The 23,619-nt window shown below is 36.3% G+C and overlaps 1 protein-coding gene across 2 annotated transcripts in view; it reads left to right on the top strand.

Annotated features, from left to right (window-relative positions):
• The window catches only part of agbl4 (ATP/GTP binding protein-like 4), a 408,595-nt gene that overhangs the window by 59,741 nt on the left and 325,235 nt on the right, over nt 1-23,619 (top strand). The window lies entirely within an intron of this gene.

The raw sequence follows: 23,619 nt of genomic DNA on the forward strand, positions 1-23,619 counted from the left end.
CAGACATAGAAGCAAGAGGGTACACAAGTACATAAGACACACTTTTTTTCATTATCATAATTCTACTGTTTTTTTTTTGTTGTTGTTGGTTTTGTTTAACATTTTAACCACACAAAAAAAAACACAACAAAAAATAGACGCCACCTAAATTGGATAAAATAGGGAACAGTTTCTTTGATCTGCTTTATTGAAACTAAATTAAACTGAGATTGAGACATTCTGGAAAAAAAAATAGGAGATAGGAGGTTTAGTACAGAGTAATCTCACAGTAAATAACCATGTTTGCACAAAAATACATCAACACCTTCTGTGTTCATTAGAGTACTCTACATTTGAAAATTTTTCATAGGTCATGCAATGTAATGCTGTCTTGATTGTTATTTAAAATCACTTTTGCACTGTCATACATTGTTCTGTGAACATGCAAAACTGAGGGTGTGTTAAGTCAACAAAGGAAACTGTAATTTCACCTCCAATCAAAATCAAGCAACTGCACACATATGGAATAAATTCACAACAACCTCCATTCAAAATAAAACAAGTTATTAAAAATCATTAAACCCCAAGTCAAACATCTGTCCATCTTCTCCCTCCTATTGTTGCCCATCTCCGGTCTTACATGAGTGAAATCCCGGTTACACCCTGGACCCTGTCTGTCACAGGGTAACACTTAGAAAAGCAACCATGTGAACACATCCTCGCAGCCAATTAACCTAACAGTCATGTTTTTACACTGTTGAAGGAAGCTCGAGTACCTGGAGAGAACCCATTCATGCACAGAGAGAACATGCAAACTCCATGCAGAAACCATAGACCCAGATTTGAACCCAGAACTGTGCAGCCACAATTCAAATATATTTCATAAAAACTTGATTCAACTAGAGAAAAATTAACTAAACTGAGCTACTATGGACACATCAAAATAAATGATAAGTTTAAACCATAATCCATAAAGTAGTATGGATGTTATGTTTGATAAACAAAGGTTTATCTTGAAGAGTTTTGAAATAGGTCAAATTAGCTTTTAATTAGTTTAGAGCAATGGGCACAAAACAGGACTCCAGTACTTCCTGAACTTAATGCAGCTGTTTTCTGTCTTCTTTGGCCAACACAGCACCTGGTTCAGTAAGGCCAGGATCTGACTGCAAAGAACACTAAATGCTAATGTCAGTTTGCTAGTTAAAAACACATAAAACACATTTCTATGCTTTGCATCGGAAATGGATATTGAAAAAAAATTAGCTGCCTGTGGAATAAAGGAGAAGCAGACTAACAACTGCAGGATGTGTCAGTGCTCTGTTGGAATTTTGTGAGCTAAAGTCAGTAAGCTGGTATCTGCTTACAATCTTTGTGAGTTAAACACAGTAGCTTAGCTATCCATCAGTCAGTTTAACCTCCAGAATTGGCAACATTCTTCTGGCTGGACTTTTTCCAAACTCACAATTGAAATAAAAAAATTGCGAAAAGAATAATATTCCACTGCATTCTCTTTTAATATAGGAAAACCACCAGCTAGTGGCTAGCTGTCAGCTTCATTGAGTCTAACAACTTCCTTAGTGGATAACTATAACTAAGCGACTTATCAGAAAGAGTAAAACCAGACCAATAATTATTATATAATGTTCCTAAAGAAATGATCCGAGAATTCATAACAACATCATATAAGTTGTGGATTTTGTAATTTGATTGGCTAAAATTGTAAAATAAGTTCACATTTAGGTAGAATATCTGCGCTGATTGAGAGCTGGATATTCTTACAGGCCCCATTATAACATGTAAAGTCATTTTTCTTTGTGCATAATTCTGTTTTGTCCATGCATTTTGTAGCCACCACTGACAATGCTTTCATCATTTGATCATGAAAGATATCAAAAAATGAATCTTTGTCAGACTGTTTTTTTTTTAGTTTATGTAATTTATGTGCAGTTTGACAAGGGGAAACACATTTTTTCCCCTCCTATTTGTCACATTTGTGGAATAGGGGGTGTGAGATTGAAGTAACCATGGTGAGGAGACTGTACTGAAAGATAAGAAAGTGATATGCACGGAAACAGAGGCTTTGCACTACAAGCTCAGTTTAGGATAAGCTCTGGAAGCTGTAGGACTGCTGTGTTGCCCTAGGGTGCTGACAGGAGTGGCAGGATGTAACCATGCAAAGGAATAATAATAATGATAAAAAAAGAGTTTAAGTTTGTGACTATTTAAATGTGTGCCATGGTATGCTGTTGTTTGGTGTACTTGCATATGTCAGGGTGTACATTCTCTGCACAGATGGAGAGACATCTTAGGGATTACTGAGTAACTGGAAGAGGAGAGAGGTGGTAATTGCATTTTAATTACAGTGTTGATGATTTTGGGCTCTGCCAGATGGAGGGTTCTTTAGATGTAAGTATAATATAAATCAACCGGCTGGAAAATAAATCCGCCTGTTGATAATTGGTTACCTTCAGAACCAGGCCCTGACCTTGAAAACCTGATGATGGTCATAATACGCACAGGCTAGTTACACTACCCTAACTAGACTCAATAAATACTGTCCTATCTCCTGTTTGTGTTCATGGGATTATTGTTTTCTCTGTTTTGTAGGTCTAGACTATTTTGGGAAAATATTAATGAAATTGAAACAAGTGAACTACTAAGACATGTTTAATGCTTTGGCAGCATGAATATTTTTACATTTATATACAAATATTGAAGTAAATAGGAACATTCGACTTGAAGAATCAGGCACATTTCAACCTCCAATAAAATGATCTGCTTGTCTCAATTAAACCTTAAGGTATTTTAAAGTACTGTGTTAGGATCTGAAGTAAGGTTTAGTTTTTCTAAGGTCCATGACAGCTTTCCATTTCCATTTTTTTTTTCTTTTTTTTTTTTTTTTGCCGTTTGGGGTTTGCTATATTAGTTCGATTTGTTTACTTTTTGTCATGTGTCATATAATATATGACATTAAATAATAATTCAAAGCTTCTGTTGTTAGCTAATTGCAACCTGAAAATCTGTGGCAGTGAAAGTGATTGGATCACCTGATTTCAATCATTTGGATGAGTAAGCAAATACTTTTGGCAATGTAGTGTATCTGGACTGAAAATGTTTTATTCATTAAGTTTGACCTTTGTCTATCCTGGGAAATGCCACCACAACACACCAAACCAAACCACACCATAGTAACTTTATTTATGAAGAACTTAAAAACAGCCAGAGCTGAAACAGTGTTGAACGGCCTAAAACAGGATGCTGATGTAGGGCTTAAATGGATGTATCCAAAATACTCTTGTAAAATATTTTCTGGATTCCGGATATTTTTGGCAAAAAAATTACAAATTAGTTTCTATATATTTTGCACTGCATCTAACAAATCAGCAGTGTGATTCTGTTTTTGCTCTGAAACAAGGAAGTTTATTGTAAACCCTTGGTGCAGTTGAAGGAACAGATTTCTCCTTTTTTTCTGCTAACTGTTTGTAAAACTTTATGGTGTCACCTGCATACCAGCAAGTTTATGAGCATGACCTTTGCCATCTTCCAGATTCAGATCTCTGTGCTATTTTCTGAACTTAAGATCTCACCTTCTCTGCTTAATGAAGCAGGCATTGCTGCAATGCGATACCTAGCGTCAGCAATTTTAGAAGTCATTCTTGTTGTCAGGCTCATTTGTTTTTATAATTCTTACTTTTCATTATAAAGGCAACTGCATCATTTATTTTTGTATAGTGACACAGAAGCAGTATAGAGCAGTTTCTACAAATTATAAGGGCAGTAATGCGAGAGATAAAAAGAGCTAATCATTGTTAATGATGAATTTGAAAAAAAAAAAACATATACAAAGTAGAATTATACATATATATATATATATATTTATTTATATACGTTTTTTTTCTGGGCTGCAGAACTGAGTTAAACTGAGGTATAGGTCAGGTGAAAGAAGAAACAAAAATTTTAGCTAACTTTGTTCCTGTGATCAAGGTGAGTTTCCCAGCTGTGTGCTCTGTGACAGCATGACCCTTGTAGGGCTTTGAATCTGACACGACTAGCAGCCCTGTGGCTTTTTTGACCTGTGGCTGTTTCCAACTCTCTCTCTTTCTTTCTCCGTCTCTTCCCTTCTCTTCCTTTTTTTCCTATGCCACTTTCTGTCGCTCCTGCTTCTTTGCTTTTTGCATTCTGTCTGAAGGAGATAAGGCAGTCCTGATAAGCCTTTGAGTTCTGTCAAAATGCTCTTCCATCTATGCAGACCTGTACCTCGGAGAGGAAAATGTATTTTGAAAATCACACGCTCACAGGCCTGCTCCTAGTATGATAGGGACTTAACGAGTTTAAGATACCTTGGGACAAAACTCTTGCCGTCTTTACCTTTTAAACTTAATCAAAAACTAAAAACAATAGCCTAATAATAGTGTATTGTTTGACGTTGCTGAGGAGAGACGTATTAAAATGGCATCAATATCTATTTTTTCTGTTGGCTTGGAAATATATCCATCTTAACACAATAGTTTATCTGACTTTTTTCTTTTACCTTTTAGTTAATATTGCTTGGAAGCATACACGGTGGTCAGCTTGGCTATTAGAACGGATGTGTGCTCATTAATTTATATGAAAAGCAGCAGCAGGTTTGCTGGTTTGATGGTGCTGGAGCATGGGTCATTTAAATAAATTTACCAATTACAATGAATTTATTCCAGTATAGCCCCAAGCCCAAATAATTCCTGTTGTGGTATTTTTGAGCACATTACAACGTAATGCTTCATATACAGAAACCATTTCGGATAATTTTGAGAAATTACCTGCCTTACCTGTAGCCTTAAGTAATTGAGCTAGATTTACAGATTTTGTTCAACAAAAGCTGATTGTAAAGTAATAGGTTCTAAGAGTTGAACAGTTTATTGAATATTACAGCAAAAAAAAGTGCAGATGCAATAATAAATAGACAAAATGAGAGATGTGAAAATATTAGGTATTTCCCTTATTACCTTTAGATTTAAGTTTGCTGGACAACTTGTGTCTGAAATATGGAATGAATTATTAATAGCAATTGGTTGATCACTATCAGACAATTGCTTACATAATGTGTAAAATCACTTTCTTTAAAAAAAAAAATCATATAATTAAAACTAAAAGAAAGACATATGTATTCAGTAAAATATTTTCATTACTTATCTATGATGAATGTTTGAGTTTAAAGCCTTAGATAGTTGACATTCACCTTTTTTTGCTAATACGATTAAATAACAGCATTGTATTAATTGTGATTTGGTCTTCCGATGATAAAGTTAGATCTAAGGACCTACGGTAGTAGCCATTTTAAAATTTCCCCACTTTCCTTGATGGCCATAAGTTGGTCATTGGCTGGTCCCCTACAATTCCTTTTTAAACATCAATTTTTGCACCAAAATATTATTTCTGTCATGATTTGTGGACATTAAGATTTCAAGATAAGCCTCATCTTCTGGTCAGACCCTGTAATTATGTGAAAGGGTGGAGTCAGAGTAAAAAAATATGTTGGGTTCATGGAGGGGATTTCACTGGGAGTTGGAAGGATGTGGGCTGCAATTTGGCTGGCCTTTGACTGGGAAGAACCATTTTGAATGGCTGCTACTGTAACTTTCCCAGAAATCCCAGAAACATCAGGAGTAATTATCGGGGGATTGGTCGCATTGATGTGAAAATAACTGGCATCGAAAAACCTAATAGTCTTTACTTAAAGGTGCCCTGGATTGACTGAAAGAGTAGCCTGCGTAGCCCTGGGTAGATCAAAAGATGTAACTTTATGAATGTTGTGAAAATATCTACCATTTAAAAAGTACCTGGCTTTGGCTTAAAAGAATATTTGGATTTTCTTTTGCTCTCCTAATACATCATCAAATCTGTGACAGGCTGTGGCAAATACATAAACAAGTCTACCCAGGGCACTTTTAAGTAGAGATAAGTAGAAACTTAATAAGGAACTGAATGAGATATGATTGTTTGAATTTGAATTTGCACTATATAAAAGAAGAAAAAAAAAATCATGGAAAAACTGACTTTAAAGATTTTTTGAATCACCCTGGGGCTGCTCAGTGTTCCAGTGAGTGAATGGTTGTTTGTCCTGTTTGTCTCTGTGTTGCCCTTCGATGGACTGGCGACCAGTCCAGGGTGTACCCCGCCTCTCGCCCATAGGCAGCTGGAGATACAGTAGGCACCGGCACCCCTTGCAACACCGCTTGGGAAAAGCATGATGGAAAATGAATGCATGGATGAATCAACCTGGAAGCCAGCTGGGCAATAACAAAAGCTGTCAATTTGAATTACTTTGCATAACTTGCTGTTCAACTTTGGCTTAATGTCAACAAATTTCACTCGTTTTCAATGTAAAGGTAATTTACAGCACTGCATTACAATATTTGTGTTACATCTGTCAAACATGACACCAAATGTGAATGATGCAACACTGATGATGCAGAAGAAGCAAAGTGATGGGAAGGATATGTTGGACAACAAGCTAATTTTAAAGACCGTTTTAATTTGTGTTGTATTAACAATTTAGGGACTAGATGTTGTTGTGACTCAGGGTGAAGGAGTACAGTGGAGACAAAGCTTTTTTCAATTAAAATGGATGATGAATATTGTTGTTATAGGATTTAGTGCCTGGCCCCTTGAATTACAATCCTGCTGTCCTTCCTGAATTAAAGAGTGCCTCCTTGCCTTATCTCTGTTGTTTGACTGATCAATTCCAGAAGCAGGATAACTGCTTCAAATCCTGGACATATATAATTACCTCTGGGAGTGACTCTCTGTATGAACTGTTGGACCCAGGGACCCTGCCACTGTTGTTCAGCTTTTCAATTTAAATATAGTACAATTACCAACCAATCCAGTATCTCCCACTCAGTCCTTCTCAGGGTCGCAGTGAAGAGTACCTTAAAATTATGGTCTACAATGTTAAGCTACATAGACACAAGACAAGTGGATAGAAGCCCCTCCCATTTGATGACACTGGGAAGCAAATTAGCATTGTTTTACTTTGCTTGCAAAGTATCAAATGAGCAATACGGTAAGTATGACTTGGAGAATTTCCCATGTTTGCAGTCGTTGTAAATTTTTATTTTTATTTTACACACATCCGCCCAAACCCTACACATAGGTGCATATACACATACGGCACTTTCGTATTCATATATTATGAGAAAACTCCAGGGAGGCTGACTGACAGCCCACTTTAAACACTATCTCCCTCCTCCTTTTTGGCCTTTGAGACAAAGGTTGAACAGAGGAAGAGAGAGAGCGCACAGACAGTCCCTTTCATGCGTATAGATCACATTTAGACAAACACATTCAGATATTGAGATTGTAATTAGAGAAATATCTCTCAAGAAAATTTCAGTAGGGTTTTTTGTGACCAGTATTTTCATTGTAGAATGAAAAATTGAGGAGAAATTGGATTAAATAAATATAGGGACATTGCACACACCTTTCTGATAGAACTTCAGTGCATGCAACTCTCTTTATATGTCACATCTGATCTCTAATGGGATCCTAGTGAGGCAATAAAGAGTTGCATGTATTTTTCCTGTGATTTTTTGGATGTCCTTTTGTTGTTGTGCACTACCTCTCCAAGCATTCACTGGTGGTGTAACATAGGCAATATATTTCATAGAGCCAAAGCTATGATGAAGTACCTGGTGCCACTGAGGACAAACAGAACTCATTTCCTGTTACTGACTTTGGACTTCAGCTCTGTTCTCATTTCCTCCCTTTGCTCCGAATACAATAAAGCCACTTTAAGGTGCATCCACAGAGACATTATATTACTTAATGCAGTTTGCTTTCAGATGTTTACAGTCATCAAACCTTCAACAAGGCACATGCACCTACCTACAGAACTGACTTAAGGACTGTTCAAAGCCAATGCTGATTTTCTAAAATTTACAGATACCATACCCACTGGTGTGCATTTTTTTAAATTGGGATACCTTTCTGTTTTATATATATATATATATATATATATATATATATATATATATATATATATATATATATATATATATATATATACAGTTTTTTTTTGTATGTGAAGAGGTCTATGGCAGGCTGTTTTTACATTTATTAAAACCACTCTCCTTGTTGTTCCATTTGTTGATCACCAAAATTAGATTCTTCCTGATAAAAATCCCACTCCTAAACCTAACTGTAATAATATATTTTCCAAACTATATTTTTGTAGTAGGAACTGAATTTTAGAAAATAAAAAAAAACAAAACAAAATTATACTAGTAAAAATTAAGTTTTATACATCTAGAAATGTCAACACATTTTAAGTGGCTGTTCTGACATTCATCAGCTTTACTGATTATGTATTTATGATACCTGAAAAAAATTTTTTCATAGTTAAAATAATACAAATGCAGACCAGTAATATTAGGAATATGGAGAGCTGAAATTAACTTCGGGACATCGAGAATGTTTATTCTAGATGTGGAGAATGTCAATTTGTTTGACTTAGATTAGCATTTTGTTTAAACTAAGAAAATTTTTTTTTTTCAGATATCAGGAATACATATTCAGTAAAACTAGTATATATCAAAATTGTTTGCCATAGAGGTTGCTACTGTAAAAATATTACAGAATTATTTCTTGAATGGAAGAGGATCAATGTATCTGTTTAGGTGAAATATTCTTGTAGCAGGTCAGGATAAAGAATAAAAACATTTTTCTAATATATAGAACCTGTGGATTATCTTATGTTGATTCAGTCTTGTCTTACACAGTAAATTTTCTGTTTTCAGCCGCGCTTCGGATGTTATCATCCCAATAAATGTCCGTTATGAGCGGCTATCAGTCCCTTAGAATGGCTTCAGATTGTGCCAGTAGGCTCATTAGGTTATCATCGAGTGAATCCTAATCCTAACCCTAAAGTTATTTATTTTACCCCCGCGGAATCAATAAATCTATTCACGAGTTTACTGAAGAAAACCTGCTACTGAACAGGTCAGCTCTGGGGGGAATTTTACTACGATGACTGAAACAGAGGTTGAATAAACTCTCTTTGTGAACCAGGAAAGTCAGAGTTTCCCTGTTTTTAGTTTTAAACAACTTAGCTTTCGGTAAACCTGCTTCGTGAAACGGACCCCTGGTCTTATCCCAAGATAAGTGGTGGTCTAGTGGTCAGAAAATATTGTACTTTTTATCATGTTTAAATTTAAAATTTATTTTGATATTTTATTTCTTTGTAGTATTTTAAAAATATTTATATAAAGTGCACTAAAAACAATCTTAGTATTATCATCCGTATTATTTTTCAAATGACTATTTTCCTTGTCAACTCTAATTTTAGAAGCTCACCTTTCTTTGTTGCCGCTCTCAAACTCCCGGTTGCACTGATCCGCTAATTTTCAGAGAGCAGAAACAAACTAGTTTGCACTTCTTATAATTTGAGCAAGGAAACTTTGTAGACCATATCCACTTGTTTGACATGTGATACTTCATGTTTTCCACTTATAGTACAAGCACCATTTTTTTAACGTCCAGGCCCTTACTGTGGCAGGACACTGCTCACTGTTGTGGAAAGATGAAACGTATTTCAATAGGAGAAGGATTAAAGGCTGAGTTTATTCAAACAGTTTGCAAAAAATAGCAACAGCTGGACAGAGAATACTGAGCTGCTCTGTCGGTAATGGCTCAAACATTCATATTTATGCTGCTTGTTACAAAAGTCGAAACTGCAACTGCCCCCTACTGAGGTATTCACAAAAAGTGGTGAAACTTTCCAAAATTTTTGAGCAACAGGAAAGATTTAAAAGCATAATGATGCATCTGCTAAGGAATAGGTTTAAAGCAAACAATAAGTTTCCTCACTGTGGGTCTATAAAGGAATGTTTGTATTTCCAGTCACCTTTTTAAGCTTTTTAAACATCTTCCTTCTCTTCAGTAGGCCACAAACTTTCCAAAATAAAAGCTCCCTCTAAAATGTGCATGGAAGACTGTAAATTTAATTGGAATTCTTGGAGCAGTAGTAGCTGCAATATAGTGCATTTTTATTTCAAGACCAGTCAAGATCAAAGTGTGGAAATGTCATTAAATTGATCTGTTAATATAATATTCAGTGATATCACATTTTATTGCCATTACAACTGTTGCTGTCTGTTGTAGGCACTAGTTGGCTTAAATTGTTATTTCCTGATAGCCGACCAATAGCGAATGAGATTGGAGAGAGGAGGAAGACATGTACGGACAGTCGAATCAAGGCCTCCTTACATTGGTTGTGGATTTAACCCCCTGCATTACCGTCTTCCCCAAAACTTTTTAATTTTAGCCCTAGTTGACCCTGAGTGAACTATTAACAAACCAGATATAAAATATGTAACTTAAAGTTAAAGTGGAGGATATTCTATTTCCAGGTGGATCATCAAAATAAATGGTCCTAATTGTCAATCATTCTGGTGATATGTTTACGCAAGGGCGTCCTATGTGCTCATCCCTATATAGCTACCTTTTTATATGCATGTGTACTTTCAGGCGTATATGTGTTTTAGCCAGTCATCACAGCTCGCCTTTCTCACCACGGTTCTTTGAAAATGGCCAAGGGGCGTAAGAGAAAAAGTGTCTATGAAGTTTATGAGAAGAAGAGAAAGGCCTCAGAAGAGAAAAACAAAACCAGAGTGTTTTGGGGAGATTCTTACTCGTGATGACGTACAATGATAGCCCAGGTCGGGCTTCCCACTGATGCCTCAGTTGCAAAGTTTCTACTCAACAGGTAAAGTTTGGCATGATTTTTGGAGAAATCCATTTTACATCACTTATAAAAGTATCTACCTCTATATTATAACTTTCCAGGGAAGATAAGTTTATTTATTTTGTAATTTGCATCATTAGTAGTTATACGGTGGCCACAGATCCTTATTTACTCTGCAAACATGTCCAAATTTCCACTGCAACACACACACACACACACACACACACACACAGCTACAAGCATGTAATTTCTTTTTTTTTTTTTTTTATCTACCAGCTGTCTTATTTGCAGGGAAAGTTTTTTTATATAGAAATATGATTGGGATGAGATCCATCCCAGCGACTGTCTTATCATTGAGTGCATCCCCGCACCTCCTTGCGGAGAAATGGGATTCTTGCATGCTCCTGCACATGTTTAATAGGAGTTCCCACTCAGTAGCGGGTACAGTTTTGCGCTTGTGCATTGTTTTTTAAAGTGGGGAGGACGGGTCTTTTCAAAAATTTGCAAAAATCCTCCACCATGCCTTTATTGGAGCAAACAACAGAGTGGAGTGTTTCCTTTCATAAAGTGAAACAAAACAAACAGTTTCTATTGTTTTGGGTTAGTATTTCATAAAATTTTCCCAATGAGTAATGGATGTATGTTATTGAGCATTAACAGTGTTAAATGGTAGTGCTGCTCAAGAAAACTTGTATAATTTAAGTACAGAAACATGTCCTTTTTCATACCACACTTTCACAAGTTGTTAAAGTTTTCTATAAGTTCAGACCTGGGAAGAAAGATAGGATAATGCGAGATGATTATCCAATTGATGTTCTCCTCGGTTCTTAAGTCAAATTCCCAATGTGAGGTGTGCACTCTAAAGTAATAATCCTGCCTAAATGGAAAACATGGCTTGGTCATAATCCAGCTGCCTCTCTTTTCCCCTAGTGTCTTCGTTAAACAATCTACCATGGTAATGAAGTGTTAATCTGCTCAGCTCTTTACACAAAGCATCTTCATGTCTCCTAGAGGCAAGAACAGGTACACAAAGGAGCACTCTATTCTTTGTTTCCTTGTAGTGCTCCAAAAGAAAAAGACCCTGAAATGTGCAGGGGGATGGAATAAAATTAGCTGTAATAAGTTCCAAGGAGAACTTTCGCAGCTGTACTTTGAACAAAAAAAGTAAATACTTTCTGGCATTTGCACATAGTGTGTAAACATTAGTTTAAAAAAGATGGGCTTCTTTGGCCTTGTTTCCAATTGTCAGTTTCAGGACAGAATCAAGCTTTAATCCTGACAGCACTGGGTTGTTTTTCACAAAATATGCTATCTGTCTACCGCTTTTCCAATCTTGTTCCTGAAGCAACGCATACATTTGATATTAAGCTGCTGTGCTCCATAATCTGGGGCATTAGGTGTCTAACTGTATTAATCTATTTGCACTTTCCCCTGTTGATTAGAGCGCATGTGAAATGTGATGGTGGTTTGGCTGGTATAGGGCACTCGTAGCCTGAGGTTGCAGTGAGGGTGTGAGGTTTCATACAGCCATGTCTGCATTCGGATCATGATTTATTACCTTTCTTACCATACAGACTCACTAACCTCCCAACACACACAGACACATTTCTTCTGCTATATGTAGTGAGGACCATGCATTGACTCTCATTGACTTCTATTCATCTTCAGTCTTCGCAACCCTTTCTATGACCTAAACCAAAATACTTCCCCCACATTGTAGGTAAAACAAGACCACACCTAAATTGTCCAGTTAATTCACTTTTACAAACATAAAATTCATCAGAATAAAAAAGTTATTTAATTTGCTAATTTTTAAGGACTTGGCTGCATCTGTAAAACAACATGTGTCCATGAATTTACATTCACCATTGTGCTTCAATATCATTGGCAAAAAAAAAAAGAAAAAAAATGAATGGGCTGATAAAAGAGCGGAGAGAACGGAGGAGAGAGATCAAAAATCCCATACAGTTGAGAGCACTAGTCCATTCCAAGTGTGTCAGAGGTCACAGTCAATTTCAAAAGGAGCAGGTCTTGTATATTAGAGTTTGGAGAGATGGGAGACCCCTTCTGCTCTCTATCATAAAGGGCCTATGCTGGAGCAGGGCCACTTGTGATCAACATGGACCTATTGGAAATCCCCACTGAACTGAATGGTCTTATTAAAGGTCTATGAGGAAGATAACAGCAGAAGACGCAAAAAAAGGCTCTGCATTAATCATGATTTACAAAGCTAGTGGAATACCTTTCCTTGGTCTACCACAGGAAACTACTAAGTTCAAAACTTAACTCATCAAATTCTCAAATCAGTAAAGTTCTTAGTATTATTTACAATTAACTTACAGATTAACTTTGAATACTAATATTTATTCGATATTTTCTTTTGTCATTCCACATCAGCATAGGTCCCTGTATGAAATTCTAATCTCACGGAAACTGATGATAAAATTCCAAGGTAGCTCAAAAATAACAAAAATCTATTGCAAAGTCTAATTTTTGTTTCTCTTTAATTGCTAATCTTCATGAAACATATAAGTACCTTTATGTCATGCAGTGTAATTTTCTTTCATTTTTGGGGAGAACAGCTTGAAATGTCTTGGTACTGAAACATGTTCTATAAATAACCCCAGTCTTAAAATGGAAAAGCGAAAATGACATCATCCACCCATCCATCTTCTCTCGCTTACTCCGTCAGGTTGCCGTTGGGACTGTTGTCTTTCTCCAGCTGTCTATGGACAAAAGGCAGGTTACACCCTGGACAGGTCGCTAGTCCATTGCAGGCTAAGGTTACTTAACCAATGGTATGTCAGTGTGCTTACTGATATATAGAGTTGCTTTTAAGTTATTTAGTTAGGGTTTAATTGTTTTTTTATTCATAGATAGACATGCAAAAGGAAAGCGAGAGCATATGGAGGAACATGTTCATAGTTACTCCATATCAATCATGTCATACGCTCATGTCCTCAAAATGTTTAAATCTGGGCTCGTATTCAGACAGTTTCTCATGGTTCTTAAAATTCCTGCCAATGGTGCTTGCTTAAAAATGATTAAGAGAGTTGCTTAGGGCAACTCTGAGTAAAAACTTGACAGAAATACCTATCCGTGTGAAGATGCCACATTGCTAGTTATAATTTTAGCTTTTTAGACCTGTAAATAGTTGGTTCATACAGGAAATGACAATAACAAAACAAGAAAAAGAATCCCTGCCAAAAAATGACCCCTAAATGTTTTCTTAGAAATCAATAGATAATATTAATCACTGTAGAATTCAGGCTTGGATAAGGAAATTTTCATAATGATGAAACTTGGAAAAATTACATTTTCCAAAAGCATCAAAATGTTTGAACGTACCATAATCACAATGTTATCTTTACTCTAAATGTGAATATTGTTCTTGTCTCAACATGCTTTTCATTTTACTGCTTCATTTACTATGTTTGATATTAATGTAGATCTACCTGACAGCATCTTACTCTCTTTTCCCATATGTTTAATTTTGTTCTGTTTAGCGAAACGAACTGGACAGGGGAGGAGCGCTACAACTATACATCATTGCTATAGTATCTATCTATATTTAAACAAATACTGTCTGGACAGATGAAAGTACAAAGTATTTGAAAATAATTCAAATAGTTTGCTATCCCAGGCATGATATACAGTAAGCTAAATCCGGAGTATGCATGGTGAACTGAGTGGTCTGTGCAACTCCTACCCCTCAGAGATGAGTGTAGTTGTACATTAATTTAAAAATTGCACTTGGTGTGTTTATTGTAATAAAGTACTACCCCCTTGGTGGAACTCTATATCTGTTTTTATGTCTTCCAATAGTTTTATGAGTTTTAAGGCTAAAGCTCAGTGGGCTATATTAGTCCTATGGCACAGAGTTAATAACTGGTTTGGTCAATTTGTTTTGCCCTTGTTCTTATAGGGCAGCTTTTAATAATGTTAGAAAGATTTATTAGGAACACAACCAACCTTTACCAACATTAGTGTTAATGCTCTTTTATGACTGATACCTGACCTACTTTATGTAAATAATACAGCCTTATGAGTGAGCCAGTTTAAATTTCTTAATGTCAAGTAAAAACTTCTTAAATGAAGTCCTAACATTGGTCCTCTCCAATTGATTAAACAAGGCACTGTCACTGACAGGTAGAGATATTCACAACCATAAAGGAAAATATCCAAAATGTGATCAAGACGAAGCCCTTTTGTGTTTCAGAAGTCCTGTTTTAAGCAATGAATTGTTAGAATTATAAGTTATATTTGAGATAATTGTTTAGCATTTTTAAAATTGTGGTAGTGTGCTCCATTTTCCTGCCGTTTCATATAAACATTGTTTGCTGCCAGCTAACATCTTATCTCTTGCCAAAGCTTCTGCCCTATAATTATCTGAGCCATCAAAATATAGCTGTAATGAATAAATGTGTACAAAATCTAGATTCAGAAAAAAATACTTAACTTTCTTTGTTCCTTGTAAGATCTTGTCAAACTTTCCAAATTCTTTCTTCCCAGCCTTCAGATGTGCTGTTAGATCATTGAAATATATTTTTGCTCTAATAAAAGAAGGAGCCAAAAGCAAAACCAGAAAAAAGTCACCTGAGTTATTTACAAATCCTAAAAAAATTTCCTAAAATTTCAAGCTTGTGAGAACTGAAAGAGAATCAAACAAGATTTGGTCATACATCCCAGTCCTTTTTGCATCATCAGCTACTGCTAGTTTCTAATCCGAACTTAATTTCCTTGTGATGAGCTCTGCTACATTTGATTTGCATCCTTATGGAGCCAGGTAAACATACCTGCCTCTGATCATTTATTTTCTCCACTTTTCCTAATGAATCCAAATTGTCTAAAGTCACATGAATGAACAGAAAACCTTTTGTTTCGAAGCAATGGATTTCTTTTAAAAGATAAAAAAAAAAATCAAGATAGCTTTCAACCAGTAAGTTAAGGATGGCGGGCATGGCAGGGATGTGGATTGAAGTCGCCATTTTTAGTGCACACTTAAAAGAAGTGCTCCAAATAAAGCACAAAGGAAAGTTCTACCTACAGCTCCCCTCAGTTTTTTGACTCAGCTCCGCTTCATGAAGCTTTTGATTATTGTAATGATGGAGTGTCACATGTTTCATTTTAGGGTCAGTGCTTTTGTGATTAATTAAACTCTAACTTTATAAAGAAAACCCTTGCAAACATAGCACACATTAGAGTTTTCTCTCTCAGCAGTATGGCTCTTCCTGCCCTCGCTACTTTATAAACTATATGTGGCTGATCATCCTCTGCCAAGCATACCATCTCAAAGAGGTGATACTAAACATTCTTTAATTTCTACCAAAATGAATCCCTAAATTATATCCAAAGAAAATATTTCTTTGAATACTGTTTATTTTTGGAGAAAGAGCTTGGTAAAAAGGTACATAGATATTTGAATATTTCTTTCTCATAGTTCTTGTTTCTATCTATTCAGATATGATGTAAATGTTCCCTATATTGTCATTAAAACATTTCCTCTGTTTCCTTTATATATTTCAACATTTTAGTTAGCATATTCATTCAGCTTATGTCTGGATTGCCATGGCATTACATGGCAATTATGTACGTAGGTTATCTCTGTATTTTTTTTATATCAAAACCCTGTTAATTTAAATCTACTTTCAACCCTGAGCAACAGTAACACATTTAAACTTGGCTCACTCAAAGTAAATTAAAGAAATAAAGCCAAAACTGCCAAAGTTGAAATAATAATGTTGTTGTTTACTTTTACTTTTACCTTTGATCTGTGTGTAATGGACAATTCATAGTAAACTAGGAAGCATTTTGCTTTGCGATGGAAACCTTGTATGTCTAAAACCATTCCTTTACTGTAAATTTTGTTAGCTTGTCTGATAGATCTGCTATTTTCACTGCTTTTGTGAGACACTTTTGTATAAAGTAGGGCATTAATTCATAAAACAAGGTTTATTTGAATTCTAAAAGTCAAAGCAATGATAATAGCAATCAACAGCAATGATAAACTGCATTGCAGCATTCTATATCCAGCAATTGTAGCATCTTGGCAAGAGCTGTCAGACTGGTAAATAATCATGTTGTTATTCAAAATTGTAAAGGTTAACTTTGTTTAACATAAAACCGACTAAAACTAAACTAAAACTTTTTAAAGATTTAGTCGATTAAAACCATTACATTTCGTAATGACTAAAATGCGACTAAAACTAATAATAGTTTTCATCCTAAAGGCTAAGACCAATTTTAGGGAAAAAAAACTCCATATTAGAACAGAATATTGTCAGTCATCCTTATGATACCATTGAGTCAAAAGCTGCTTCCCATTAGAGTAATCAATATTTTGTAGCTTTTCTTTGATATTTCATCTTAGTGGTGGTAGACTGATGGTTTGCCTCCATCCAGCTTTGAGGTCACACCTGCCAGAGTTCAGGCTTAATTGGCTGCAGTCTGTCTATACTTTTCTGGCTGGCTTGTTGGCCAGTTGGCCCACTTGTTAGCTGACTTGATATTGTTGGCTTGAGTGCTCAGTGCTGCTCTGTGTACGTCCTGATAAAGTTATCTTTGTTCTGCAGTGTGCTTGAACATCTGCCCTCTGCAGATGCATTACTGCTGCTAGAGCACTTTCAAGTGTGTTCTTTTATAGAGTTACAGCATTTATAAGCATGTCTCATTTAAACAAGAGAAAACAATCTGCCTGTACGTGATTAAATACTGCATGTGTCAGTTTTTGACTCACATTGGTTATATCAGACTGCAACTTACTTTACTTTTACTTTAGCAAAGTTTTATCTCCCCTGTATTTTCAGGATAGACTTTCAATGTTTAACTTTAAAATCTGAATATTTATTTATCTTTTTTTTGCTTACTTTTTATTTAAATTCAGTTAAAAAAATCCTAAAGGGAAATTAAAGGTTGCAGTAATGCAGGGTTTCTGTCATTGAGTTGTTGTAGGTTTTAATAGCTGTAGGCAGCTTCTGTAGTGTTCTACTTTGCCCCAGAAATGGAGAAGCCTCTGACTGAAGATACTTTGTGTCACGGTCTTGGTTCTGTTTTCTTTTGAGTATTCAGTTTCACTTTGATCCATGATTTTCTTGGTTTTCTAGTTTGAGTGGTTTAATTCCTATTTTGTTGTGTTTTCTGGATATATTTGAGTTCTTAGGTTTTTCTTGGTTGCCCCCTGCCATGCAATTGTTATATACAACTGCTGGCTTCTGATTGCTGGACACCAACCTCCTACCTTGCTTTTGCCCCTGTTTAGATTTTCCTATCTGCCATAAATGACCCAAACCTGAAACTTGGATTTGCCTCTGTTCCTGTTAAAAATCTCATCCTGGTTAGTGTTCAACCTGTTACCAATTCTCTTGCTGTGATCCAAGATTTGCCACCTGTCTGGCCCTTCTGAAAACCTCTGCTCTGTAAGCTGTTTTCCTCTGCATGACCCCTAAATTGAGGCCTTATCTGCTAGTTTTTACTCTTTGTATCATGACTGGGTTTGGTTCAGTCAATCAGCAATCCAAATAATCTAAACAGAGCCGCTGGGATGATTCTTAAGAACCAGGGCAATCTTCTTGTATCCAAGAAGGATATTGGCTCTATTCAGTGCAACTTAAACAGCACTGAGTTTCTCTCCACCACTAACTCGGATCTGCTCCCCGCAGTGATACCAGATCTAGTTCCTGTTTCAGCCACAATAGTTCACTAATTGATGAAGTCTCTTATACGGCTTTTTCTTGTTGTCAGTTGCAATCTCAGGTCTCAAAATTTTTTCCAGGCATTACAACTTTCATGTTTTCTGAATAAAGAAGAGTAATTTTGGAGTAATGGATCTGAACTCCGCAGCATGTTGCATTTCAGGGACAGCACCTTTGTGATTATGCAGAGTGTTACTTAAAAAAAAGGCATGGTAAAATGCAGACTGTTAGGTTTTAGTGAAGCAGGGCTGACTCATACAACTTCACTGCAGCACTATCCTCCTGTCACGCAGCCATAGCACTATTATAAATGGGATGGAGTGATTTCTTTTATTTTTTTTTTTTTGTTTGGAATTTTGTTAAGTTTTTTACCCAGACAGTGCACTCCATTACCGGGGCAGCACAGTAAACAACCACTTTGAAAGTCTCACCAGTCCACCCACTAGCCACAGGGAGACTTTCAGCTGCAGCAGAGATTATTTTTCTTCCCTTAAATGGGTAAATGCATTGGTGCAACTTAACATTTTTTTCTTTGGCCGTACCTCAAAAGAAAAAAAAAAATAAAATTGTGGAATGAGTCCCAAATTTCTATCAATCTGTATCAACTGCCTGTATCAAAAGACCGTTGAGATACAGCCAGAAAAACATTTTAGTGAAAAATGTTAACAAAGGTCAGGCATTTGAAAGATGATTAGCAAAAAGTTAAATCTACCTATGAGGGACAGCACAAATTCACCTTTTATTTACCTTATATATAGATCATAGTTTAAATTTATAATTGAACTTTTTCAATCTCACAGTAATTTACCTCTGCATTGAACCCATCCCCTTGGGGAGCAGTGGGCTGCCATTGTGTGGCACCCAGGGAGCAGTGTGGGATTAGGAGACTTACTCAGGGACCCAGACTGGAGGCTATGGGGATTGACCTGGATGCTTGCAACCTTTTAAGAGCACAAGCGCACTGTTATAACCACTAGGCCAACACTCCCCCGACTTAAGTAAATTTAAGTGTGTAAACAAGACCCATGTGCTAAACGTAATTGAATAAACCAAAATCTCATTGAGCAGTTGCATTATACCAGATGTTAGAATGCACTCTAAAAACTTAGATACATTTTGAAAAGTCAGGTCATTTAGTTTTTTTTCTTGTTTGCTGTAAACATGCAAATGTATTTTTGTGTTTCAGATCTGCACCAATTTATAGATCCTTTAGCTATAGAAATCAGACTATTTAATTTGTTTTCTAAACTATTGTGTATCTAGTTTAAATTTGAGTAGCAAAAAAAAAAAAAAAAAAAAACAACTTGACAACTTTTGTACCACTGCTGCAAAATGTTTGGACACTTCAGCTTCATCAACAAGTAGAGCTCCCCATGGTGCTGTACGTTTCTCAGTCTCCTCCCTGTCAAAGCAGAGGTATTGCCTAACTTAATTTCAGCTTCCTCTGCAGGTTACCATGATAACTTAATGAATATTAACTTAGCCTTTGTCATACACTAGGGAAACCCTGGTGGAATATCGACAAGTTAGGGTCCAAATTTAATTGGTAATCTATATTCAAAAGTCCTTCATGTGTCAGGGGTCTGCATGCACGTTGCCATAAAATGTTTAAAACGTAAAGAAAATCCATATAAGGCTGGCTAATTTTGGACCAAAGTCAAGGTGGATTGAATGTTCTGACTCAATCATGGTCAGTCTGCATTTTAAGCTGTCTGTGGTGCTGAAATTCCAGCTACACCACATGGGGAATGGAGAGCAACTCCTTCTGATCACTGCACAGGTCTTTCCCATTGTAAATCACTGCACACTACGAAAATATTAATGCTGGCAGCTCAATTAGCTTGAGGAAATATTCATGGCTGTAGCAGTGATCTGCGGCACCCCAAAGAGTCAGTGAATAATATGATCTGCTACTAACACCTGTCTGCCTGGTTCTTCTATTTATGTGTAGAGATTAGGGAATAATCATGCTCTCTGTTGCCTAATACTGCATGGTTAATGGACAAGGAATAAATCAACAATTTTACAGTAATTCAGATACAAAAAATATATATATAAAAAATGCATATATATACCCAGTAACTAAATACGAACAATTTCAAAAAGTTTAATCTGGTGCCGATTGATGGCTCATCTAGGCCTAGTGGAGTTTGAAAAACTTACACTCGATGTGATCTGGTCTGGTCAAGCTTTGGCTGCTGATCCCACACACTGCTCCAGACTCTGTCACTCAACCTCTGTTGTCCTCCATGGTTGAGAGAGACAGGATAGCAGAGCAGATTTCTCTGTTTCCCTACACCCGGCGATGGCAGCATCTGCCAACACACGTCAGCTTTGCAGCACCTGAAGGCAGTTGACTATCTCTTCATAAATACATGGAGAACGGGGAGAACGGCTTGTTTTGGGAAGGATATGTTTTGTTTTGTGTGGAGATGAATGTGCATGGCAGGATGATAGATTGCTTTGAGATATATTCAAATTAATCTATTTAATTGCTATGCAAAATATTTTAATATGAAATAAATATGTTGTAATTGTAGCTTTTGTTCATCAAGGTGAAAATGGGAGAGATGGACAACTTATGTCTTTCTTTAAATTATCCTTAATACTTTAAATTATACTTCATTTTTCTTGTCTCCATGGCAAGGTGCTTATTTGAGATTATGAACATTCAAACATAAAAACAGTACCATTTTGATGGTTTCTTTGCCATGACTGTATAATTTTTTAATGCCATCTATTGGCCTGTGCCCGGTTTTTAATCTTTGTTTCCCTTCAATCAAATGATATTCCTTCACCACAGAGAATCTGGGGGAAAACATTTTAGGAAATCTTCCTCTCTCTCTTGTTGTCAATACCTTTTCTTTTGCACACTGTCACTCTCCGTAGCGTTCCTATCTCTCTCCCACGCCTTTCTTTGCCTCCTAACACTCGTAGGAAATCAACTTTTCCTATCTGAGCGTCGATAAATGTAAAACTACATGGAGAGCCAACAAAATGGGAGCGATCCTTTAATGATACCTCTGAGGTCTTTCTTTTTATCGCTCTCACTCTCTTCATGGTTTTTCTCCTCAATGTCCTTTCGATCCGTAATTGGAAATTTCCTCCTGCTTAGCCCTGTCGGAGTGAGGGACAATGTGGCATCTATGTTCTGTCGAGCATGGTCGAAAGAAATAGAGCATTGTCTCATGAAGGCGATGCAGGCAAGGTCTGGGGACTTATCTAAATTGAATATCTGTCTTGTTTTTTAGACTTATAATGAGAGTGACACACAGAGCATGGGGGTCTTTCACACCACTGACAGCCCTGCTCTCAGTGAAAAGTTGACAGATAACATGAAATAGAATACATAAAATCAACATCAGTGGGAATATTCAGACCCAGTAGTGTAATATTATAGAAAACAATGTTCACACACAAATGCAGGAGAACAATTTCACTGTATCTGTTGTAAATTGTTAAATAATCTAGACAGGCATATAGTCCCATTCAGAAGTCAATACCTTTTTGATTTAGGTGATGTAAGGGATTTGTGTTTGCAGTTAACATCCTTTCAAATGCTTTATCTGATTAAAAACCTGATTAGATAATTGTGTTGGAACCACTGCCATGTTGAAGAAATAGTTTCATCCATTTGACGAAATTGTCGCTTTAAAATAAAAATACTAGAATAATCAGAAAGAACCCAAAAACAACCAAGACCAAAATCTACAGTGAACTAGAAATTCCTAACAAAGCTGTAGGACTGTCCGCATTGAAGCCACATTACAGAGCTATGGTTTAAGAGGGTCCTCACCTGGAACAGACAAGATGATACAAAGCTAGAGCTGTCTGGTCATGATGAAAAACACTATATTTGAGTCTGTTTTGCTTTAGTGTTATAAGTGTCCCTCACACAAAAAAATAATAATAAATAATCAGGACCAGCATTTTTTGACTACACTACATAATAGCACTGTATGCGCCTTCAGATGGGTCAAACATGTGATAAACTGACTTGCATTAAGCTTTACGATTAACCCTAGCATGTGGCCACTATACTTAAAAGATTGATGCCAGGATAATGACAGATCATTTTTAATAAGAACTGCTGAAAAATATCCAGCCAGAATAATTGCTGAAGGTGCTTGATGGCTGAAAATGCAGTAATCGTGTGCTGAGGCTATAACTTGTTGGGGGAAATTTAGGCAAATATTAGCTTGGAAATATGTAAATTAGGTAAAAAGTATTGAACACAGTACCATTTTTATAGTATCCATATTTCTAAAGGTGTTTTTGACATGAAATTTCACCAGGGGTTGGTATCAACCTAAGTAATTCATACACAGAAAGAATTTAAAACACAATGAACAGAGTTAAGTTGAGAGTAACAATATGAAATGACAAAGGGAAAAAGGATTGAACACAGTTACTGATGTTTATTAAACATATGATGTTTTTGGGTTGATGTGCAGGGCATTTCATGGTTTGTATCATGGCATCCAAAGATTTTAGTTAGATTTTTTCTGATCTGACCAGACTATGTTCTTCCTATATTCTACAGGTTTGTTCAAAATTTGTGCAGAAAACTTTAAAAAGCCTCAATGTGCTTTTCTTGAGATAGGGAATCTTGCTTGGTGAGTGTGCATACAAGCCATGGTCTTTGAGTGGGTTGCTCCTTGTTTCCCTTCAAACAATTGTACCTGCCAATTTAAGGGTTGCCATTTATCCAGGATTGTGGGGGTTTTTACCAAAAGGGCACGCCCAATAGGTGAAAATAGAGTATGCCACGACAAAATCATGTTTATGAAACCATGTGCAACCATGAAACCAGTAATTTTCCTTAATAGATAAAAGCTGTACCCTAAAATTTGTGTACAAGTCTCCTCATCATGCTCTGACCCTCAGATGCCAACATAAATGGTCCATACAAAGCATCACGTGAATGTCAGTGTGTATTTAAAAAGCCAGCTGATTGATGTTTTTTAATGGTTACTTATTGCAACTACAGCCAAGAGAGGGGAACATAGCCAATGCTATCAGAATGTTTTGCAACAACAGGGTTGCAAAGTTCTTTGGAGAGCAATTTGCTCTTACCCATAATGTCCTTGTGTGAAAACTTGGTAATGACACACCTATTTTAAAGGTCATGCATTTTGAATGAACCAGCAGATTTTATCTGCTCAGACGAGGGGCTGGATGGTTTTCTGATCATTTCAGCTGGTGCGATGACTTTCTTAGTCGTTT

Source organism: Cyprinodon variegatus, unplaced genomic scaffold (assembly GCF_000732505.1).
Source record: "Cyprinodon variegatus isolate N-32 unplaced genomic scaffold, C_variegatus-1.0 Scaffold200, whole genome shotgun sequence".
NCBI lineage: Eukaryota > Metazoa > Chordata > Actinopteri > Cyprinodontiformes > Cyprinodontidae > Cyprinodon > Cyprinodon variegatus.